We start from the raw sequence: 8,977 nt of genomic DNA, 5'->3' as shown, positions 1-8,977 counted from the left end.
GGAGCTCCGGCGTGGCAGCGTGGTCTCCTGGCGACGACGGGCGACGGCGTCGGTGGCCTCCTCCTCTCGATCTCGATCCAATCGGGGGAGAGGGGGGGAGGAGATATTTTCGTGGGGGGAGTGGGGGTGTCGGTGGAGTGGGTGGGGGTGGTGAGTGGATAAGGTAATGGGTGGGTTGGCCGGCTGGGCCTGGGGTTTGGCCCAGTTGGGCCACGGCCCAGGGGTTTCCTCCTCCTTTTTTTCTCTTTTGTATTTTTTTCTGTTTTACATCATTTTAAAATATTTAGGCATTCTCTAAAAATGTGTTTACTTCACCATAATTAACTATGCCTTATTTGGCAACTCCCAAACATTTTGTTTTAAATTTTGAAAAACTTTTATTGTCGACATTAATTTAAATTTGAATTTTGAAACGGTTGGACCTAACGGTAGATTAGCAACAGTAACTGTGGTGACGTGGCACCATTAGCGTGGGATTACTATAGCTTGATTATCCGGGCGTTACAAAACTCCTCCACTACAAGAAATCTCGTCCCGAGATTTATGAGGTAGAAGGAAAAAGTGCGGGGTATTCTTCGCGCAGACGATCCTCTCGTTCCCAAGTGGCTTCATCTTCAGAATGGTGCAACCACTGGACTTTGAGGAACTTGATTGCCTTCTGACGTGTGCGGCGTTCAGCTTGGTCGAGAATGCGGACCGGATACTCCTTATAGGAGAGGTCCTGCTGCAATTCGAGCACTTCATGATCCACTGCTCGGATTGGGTCCTTGAAGCAACGGCGGAGCTGTGACACATGGAACACATCGTGAACATGAGAAAGGTTCGGCGGAAGCTCCAGTTGGTATGCCACTTTTCCACGCCTTTCGAGAATAGTGAATGGGCCAATATATCGAGGAGCTAGTTTGCCCTTGATTCCAAAGCGGTGAGCACCCTTCATTGGTGTGACTCGAAGATAAGCCTTTTCGCCAGGTTGATAGACCATGTCTTTATGATGACGGTCATACTGACTCTTCTGACGTGACTGAGCAGTCTTGAGATTCTCACGAATAATGCGGACTTGTTCTTCGGCATGTTGGATAATATTCGGACCGAAGAGTGGACGTTCCCCAGTTTCTGACCAGTTCAGAGGGGTTCGGCACTTTCGTCCATATAACACTTCGAAGGGGGCCATCTTCAGACTAGCTTGATAGCTATTATTATAAGAGAACTCAGCATACGGGAGAGATTCCTCCCATTTCTTGCCGAAGGAAATAACACAAGCTCGAAGCATGTCTTTGAGAACTTGGTTGACGCGTTCAACTTGCCCTTGCGACTGAGGATGAAATGCAGTACTGAATGACAGATGAGTTCCCATAGCTTCTTGGAAACTTGCCCAGAATCTTGAAGTGAATAAGCTGCCACGGTCTGAGCTGATAACCAATGGAATACCGTGGAGTGAAACAATCCTGGACATATAGAGCGTTGCCAGCTGACTAGCAGTGATCGTTTCTTTGACCGCCAGGAAATGTGCAACTTTGGAAAGCCGGTCAACGACAAGAATAGCATCATTACCTTTCTGTGATTTGGGAAATCCAGTGACGAAGTCCATCTCAACATGGTCCCATTTCCATTCAGGAATAGAGATAGGCTGCAGAGTTCCAGCAGGCCTTTGATGTTCTGCTTTGATACGACGGCAAACATCACACTCAGCAACATAACGAGCAATGTTTTGCTTCATATTAGACCACCAGAATCTCTGACGGATGTCTTGGTACATCTTTGTACTACCAGGATGGATACACAGGGGCGTATCATGAGCTTCTTTCATAACTTCCTGTGTCATATCCAGGTTTTTCTCTGCACATGGCACCACTAGGCGGCCCTTGAAGTACAAAGTGCCATCTTCAGCAATAGTGAAGAATGAGGGCTTTCCTTCTGCAAGGTAGCGCTTAATCTTGTGGGCTTCAGAGTCATACTTCTGTAGCCTTCTGATGCTGTCCACGAGATCTGGTTTAGCAACTAGGGTATTGAGGAAACCCTGGGTAACAACGTGGAGGTTCATCTTGCCAAACTCCTTAGGAGGGGAGCGAGTGCACCCGGAGGAACAACATGGAGGTTCAGCTTCCTGAATTCTTCAACAAGCGAGGGCTGAACTTTGTGAACCTGAAGGTGGTTGCAGTAAGACTTGCGGCTCAAGGCATCAGCCATTACATTAGCCTTGCCTGGCGTATAGGAAATACCCAAGTCAAAGTCTGCAACAAGCTCCATCCATCTCTGCTGACGGAGGTTCAGGTCTGGCTGAGTAAACAGATACTTCAGACTTTGGTGGTCAGTGAAGATCTCGCAACGATTACCGAGAAGGTAATGTCGCCACTGCTTCAGCGCATGAATGACAGCAGCAAGTTCGAGGTCGTGAACTGGGTAGTTCTCTTCGTGAGGGCGCAATTGCCGAGAGGCATACGCAATCACTTTGCGGTCTTGCATTAGGACACAGCCTAATCCTTGACGGGAAGCGTCGCAGTAAATGACGAAGTCCTTCTTAGTATCAGGTGGAGCTAGAACTGGGGCAGAAGTCAACTTGTCTTTGAGTGCCTGGAAACTTTCCTGACATTTGTCTGTCCATTGGAACTTGACGCCCTTATGCAACAGGTTAGTTAGAGGCCTGGCGATCTTGGAGAAGTTCTCGACGAATCGACGGCAATAGCTGGCGAGACCGAGAAAACTTCTGACTTGCTTAACGTTCTTGGGAGGAGTCCAATCAAGGATAGCCTGGACTCGTTCAGGGTTGACGGCAATACCATCCTTAGAGATGACATGCCCAAGATAGGTTACTGGGGGTAGCTAGAATTAACATTTGGAGAACTTGGCATATAGTTGATGCTCTCGTAGCTTTTCCAGCACAAGTCGAAGATGTTCAGCATGTTCTTCTTCGTTCTTGGAAAATACCAGGATATCATCCAGATAAACCACGACGAACTTGTCGAGGTAATCCATGAATATATAGTTCATCAGACGAGAGAAGGTGGCTGGAGCATTGGTTAAACCGAAAGACATGACGGTGTACTCGTATGAACCATAGCGAGTCACGAAGGCGGTCTTTGGGATATCCTCTTCGCGAACACGGATCTGGTGGTAACCCAACCTCAAGTCGAGCTTAGAGAACACTGATGAACCCGCCAGTTGATCATACAAATCATTGATCCGAGGAAGAGGGTATTTATTCTGAATGGTAGCTTGGTTTATAGGACGGTAGTCTTGAACTAATCGGTTTGTCCCATCCTTCTTCTTGACAAAGAGAGAAGGTGCTCCCCAAGGAGAGCAACTTGGGCGAATGAATCCTTTGCGAAGAGAATTGTCGATTTCCTCCTTAAGCTCAAGGAGTTCATGCGGCGGCATCTTGTAGGGTCGCTTGGCTATAGGAGTGGTGCCTGGCTTCAAGTCGATGATGAATTCGACAGCTCTAGCAGGGGGAATCCCTGGAAGTTCTTCAGGAAAGACGTCGAGGAATTCACGCACGACTGGAATGTTTTCAATGCCCTCCAGTGGTGCAGCGTTCAATGCATTCAATGCATAGAGCCTGGCCTCGGCATTTTGCACCAGATGAGCTTGGTAAGCAACTATTTCATCTGAAGGGTGAAGTAGATGAACGATCTTAGTGGCGCAAACTATAGAAGCAGTATGCGCTTTCAACCAATCCATCCCCAAAATGAGGTCGATGTTAGACGATTTCAGGATAATGGGAGATGCATAGAATTCCAGCCCTTCGATTTCCACGGGGACATCGATGCCAACCAGGGAGGTTTAACACTGTCCCACGGGGGTTTTGACCAATACCGAGGTGTTCATCTTCTCACATTTAACGTCGTGCTTGTATGCAAAATCTTCTGACATGAATGAATGCGATGCACCTATATGAAATAAAACGGATGCTGGTACTGAATTTACGAGGAGTGTACCCATCACAGTAGCAGGCTGGTCTTGAGCTTCTTTGAGATCAACGTGGTTGGCATGAGCACGACCATAAGACTTAGCATTGTTGTTGCGGGGCTGGTTGTTACCACGGCCAGTTGCTGGAAGGGCCAGTTGATTCTGGTTCTGGTTGCATTCTCTAGCACGGTGTCCTGGTTGACCACACCTGAAGCACAAACCATTATTGGGAGTGGGAACAGGAGCTTGGGGTGGTGGAGCTGGAAGTCTTGAGTGCCTAGATGGTGGTGGGGCAGACGAGGTGCATCATAGGTCTGCCTTGGGGCAGATGCATTTGGACGGTACATGTTGTTCGGGATCCATATCTTACGCTTCTGTGAGGGCGAGCCCGAAGATGAGCCCGTGTCACGGTTGCGCCTGTGAGAGCTCTGGTATTCCTGCAGACCAGTTTCGACATTGATGGCCTTGTTCACCAGGGTGGCGAAATCAGCAAAGTCATGCACTAGAAGTGCGAGCTTGATGTCAGCTTGAAGGCCATCACGGAACTTCTCCTGTCTGCGTGCATCAGTTGCAATGTCCCCTTCAGCATAGCGAGACAAGTCCAGAAACTCCCGCTGATAAGCTTCAACAGTTTTGTTGCCTTGGGTGAGGTTGCGGAACTCACGCTTCTTCCGGTCCATGACTCCCTGAGGAATGAAGCGGGCACGGAAAGCAGCTTGGAAGTCTGGCCATGTGATGATTGTTCCAGCTGGCATAGTACGCCTGTGGCTGTCCCACCATTGAGCTGCGGGTCCCTTCAGAAAGAAGGAAGCAAAGTTGACATAGCTGGCAGGGGCTACATCGGCAGACTCCATCTCATAGGTGATGTCACGGAGCCAGTCATCAGCATCCAGAGGCTGAGTTGAGCTGCGGTACACAGTTGGATTGAGGCGTATGAAATCCTACAGAGTTACTAGAGTTGGTTGCTGGTCCATATTGGGGCGAGGAAACTGAGCCATCATATTTTCCATGAATTGGCGGTTCAGTTCAAACTGTTGGATCATACCAGCCATGTACTCAGGTGGTGGTGGGGCATTGCCACCACTACCACGACCACCTGGTCTAACCATCCTGCTAATATATAACAGGGGTAGTTCAGCATTGAGAAATTTGCAAAGACAAAATCATTCATGATGAAACATGCATAATGAAAGGAGCACGATAGCTACTACATGGTAGTCGGCATAACTTACAAAAGGGGTCATGCATAGAGTTCAGTACACAGAGTTCAGTACATAGACTAAAACAACATAGGCGGCTCACAGGCTCGCGGCAAATGCAACCAATACTAATAAGCAAGACTACATCAGTCCCAGGAGGAACTGTGGAGGTAATCGTAGACCGACAGCTGGTAGTGAGGCAACGGATAGCCCTCCACGTCAGTAGACTGGGGGCCGCGGATACTCAGGTGTAGAGCTCGACGCTCAGGTGGCAGAAGAGGACCAAGTGCGGGAGAGTAGCCTCCCACCTCTGGCCAACCGACACCGTGGGGCATCACGGTCCTGGCTGGGTAGATCGTAGTATGCGGTAGCTGTCCAGATCGGACAAAGGAGTGCAGCAGCGTCAGAGCACGGTAAAGGTGCTGACGGGTGGTGTACATCTTGTGGCGAAGAGCTCGGTTAGCTCGATCCAGCCCATCAGCATGCAGAACCAGGTTCTGATGGTAGAAGGGCTCTCGGGTGACAGTGGAGTAGGCAGCAGTATAGTATCCCTCCGCACCAACATCAGATGCGATAGCAATGTGCCTGAAAGGGGAGGTGTCCAACTCCCGATACTCTCCACGAAGACGTGTCAGAACAGCATAGGCAGCATCGTGGACAGCCATATCGATGGTCACTCCAACACCATGAGCGGTGTGCAGCACAGTAGTGGAGTCATACTCCCGCGAGTAGAGGTGGACGATGGCACGGTACTGCTCCTGGTTAAAGTCCTGGTACTCCTCGTAGACGGTGTACTCAGGGTGCCAGCGATAACCCAGATAGGTCATCATCTCAGCTAGCACAGCCGGTGATCCCGAGGCACCAATGGCCGTCGTGTGGCGCACGACCTGCCTCGTGGGTTCCATCTGAAAGCAAAGACGTTTCAAAGGAGTCAAATGACAATGTGTGAATTGTTCAAAATACTATTCTAAGAAACAACTATGGCTTATCCAACTTTGGGGTGAATGCGGTCACGGGATCCTAGTGTTAGAGTTAGCAAATTCGTTTAACCCGAGTAGAAGAGAGTTCAGAGTCCCAGAGTAAAGATCGAGGAGTAAAAGATCCTAGTACCACCCAATGGCGACGTGGACCCGTAAGACACACAGCCATATTAGTAAAAGTTTTGTAATGTCTAGACTCGACTTCAGCCAAGGAGTGTGGAAAGGGGGATTCCTACAGGCAGTCGGCTCTGATACCAACTTGTGACGCCCCCGATTTGACCATACACTAATCATGCACGCAAATGTGTACGATCAAGATCAGGGACTCACGGGAAGATATCACAACACAACTCTAAAACATAAATAAGTCATACAAGCATCATAATACAAGCCAGGGGCCTCGAGGGCTCGAATACAAGTGCTCGATCACAGACGAGTCAGTGGAAGCAACAATATCTGAGTACAGATATAAATTAAACAAGTTTGCCTTAAGAAGGCTAGCACAAACTGGGATACAGATCGAACGAGGCGCAGGCCTCCTGCCTGGGATCCTCCTAACTACTCCTGGTCATCGTCAGCGGGCTGCACGTAGTAGTAGGCTCCTCTAGTGCCGTAGGAGTCGTCGTCGACGGTGGCGTCTGGCTCCTGGGCTCCAGCATCTGGTTGCGACAACCAGGTAGAAAGAAAGGGGAAAAGAGGAAGAGAAGAAACCGTGAGTACTCATCCAAAGTACTCGCAAGCAAGGAGCTACACTACATATGCATGGGTATATGTGTAAAGGGGCATATCAGTGGGCTAAACTGCAGAATGCCAGAATAAGAGGGGGATAGCTAATCCTGTCGAAGACTACGCTTCTGGCAGCCTCCATCTTGCAGCATGTAGAAGAGAGTAGATTGAAGTCCTCCAAGTAGCATCGCATAGCATAATCCTACCCGGCGATCCCCTCCTCGTCGCCCTGTTTGAGAGCGATCACCGGGTTGTATCTGGCACTTGGAAGGGTGTATTTTATTCAGTATCCGGTTCTAGTTGTCATAAGGTCAAGGTACAACTCCGGGTCGTCCTTTTACCGAGGGACACGGCTATTCGAATAGATAAACTTCCCTGCAGGGGTGCACCACATAACCCAACACGCTCGATCCCATTTGGCCGGACACACTTTTCTGGGTCATGCCCGGCCTCGGAAGATCAACACGTCGCAGCCCCACCTAAGCACAACAGAGAGGTCAGCACGCCGGTCTAAATCCTATGCGCGCAGGGGTCTGGGCCCATCGCCCATTGCACACCTGCACGTTGCGTACGCGGCCGGAAGCAGACCTAGCCTAGTGGCGTTCCAGTCCAATCCGGCGCGCGCCACTCAGTCGCTGACGTCACTAAGGCTTCGGCTGATACCACGATGTCGTGATACCCATACTACTCCCGCGTAGATGGTTAGTGCGTATAGACCAAATGGCCAGACTCAGATCAAATACCAAGAACTCGTTAAGCGTGTTATGTCGAAGTAACCGTGGACGCCGTCCAGGGCCAGGCCCACCTCTCACCTAGGCGGTCTCAACCTGCCCTGTCGCTCCGCCACAAAGATCCACTTGCGGGTACTCCTACGAGCCGACCCGACTTTAGTCATCACATGTGTCATGTATATAGTATATAAGTATATACCCGTGATCACCGCCCAAGTGATCACGGCCCGATAGTATAGCACAGCAGACGGACAAGAATGTAGGGCCACTGATGGAAAACTAGCATCCTATACTAAGCATGTAGGATTGCAGGTAAAGGTAACAACAGTAGAAGCAAGGACAGGCTATGCATCAGGATAGGATAACGGAAAGCAGTAACATGATACACTACTCTAATGCAAGCAGTATAGAGAAGAATAGGCGATATCTGGTGATCAAGGTGGGGGCTTGCCTGGTTGCTCTGGCAAGTAGGAGGGGTCGTCAACTCCGTAGTCGAACTGGGCAGCAGCAGCGTCGGTCTCGTAGTCTACCGGAGAGAAGAGGGGGGAAGAAACAGTAAATACAATGCAATCATAAGCATGACGATGCGTGACATGACAATGAGCGGTGCTAGGTGTGTCCTAACGCGGCAGTAGGTGGTACCGGCGAAGGGGGGAACATCCGGGAAAGTATTCCCGATGTTTCGCGTTTTCGGACAAACGGAACGGAGGGGAAAAGTTGCGAGTTCGATAGGTTAAGGATGTGTGGTGAACGAACGGGCTGCGTATCCGGATTCGTCTCGTCGTTCTGAGGAACTTTCATGTACAAAGTATTTTCATCTGAGCAACGGTTTATTTTATATTGATTTTATAAGAATTTATTAATTTCTGGAATTTATTTAATTATTTAATATATACATTATCCGAAACAGTGTTGTGATGACATCAGCATGACATCATGCTGACGTCAGCAGTCATCTGACACGTGGGTCCCACCTGTCATAGACTAATTAGGGCAATTAGGGTTAACTAATTAATTAACTAATAATTAAACTAATTAATTAAATTAGATTAATCTAAACAGGGTTAATTAACTAATTAATTAATTATCTTTATTTTATTTTTATTTTATTTATTTATTTATTTATTTATTTTTATTAATTAATTTATTATTATTTTTTTAAATCAATTTTTTTTCATTCTGGGTGTAGGGGCCCATGTGTCATAGGCCCTGGGGGCCTTATCGGGCACACGGGCGCGGGTGGGCGCCGGAACGTGCGGGTGCGGGCGCCCAAACTGGACGCACCCAGTCGGGGGCCACGGCGAGGGGAAAAAGGCCGGCGCGGCACCGGCGAGGCCACAGGGGATGAGCAGGGCGGCGACCGGCGTGGAGCTCCGGCGGGAGGCAGAGGCGAGCATTGGGGCGGCGCCGGAGGGCCCGGGAAGCGACGGTCGAC

This window comes from Triticum aestivum, chromosome 3D (assembly GCF_018294505.1).
Source record: "Triticum aestivum cultivar Chinese Spring chromosome 3D, IWGSC CS RefSeq v2.1, whole genome shotgun sequence".
Lineage (NCBI taxonomy): Eukaryota > Viridiplantae > Streptophyta > Magnoliopsida > Poales > Poaceae > Triticum > Triticum aestivum.
This window is presented reverse-complemented; position numbering follows the sequence as displayed.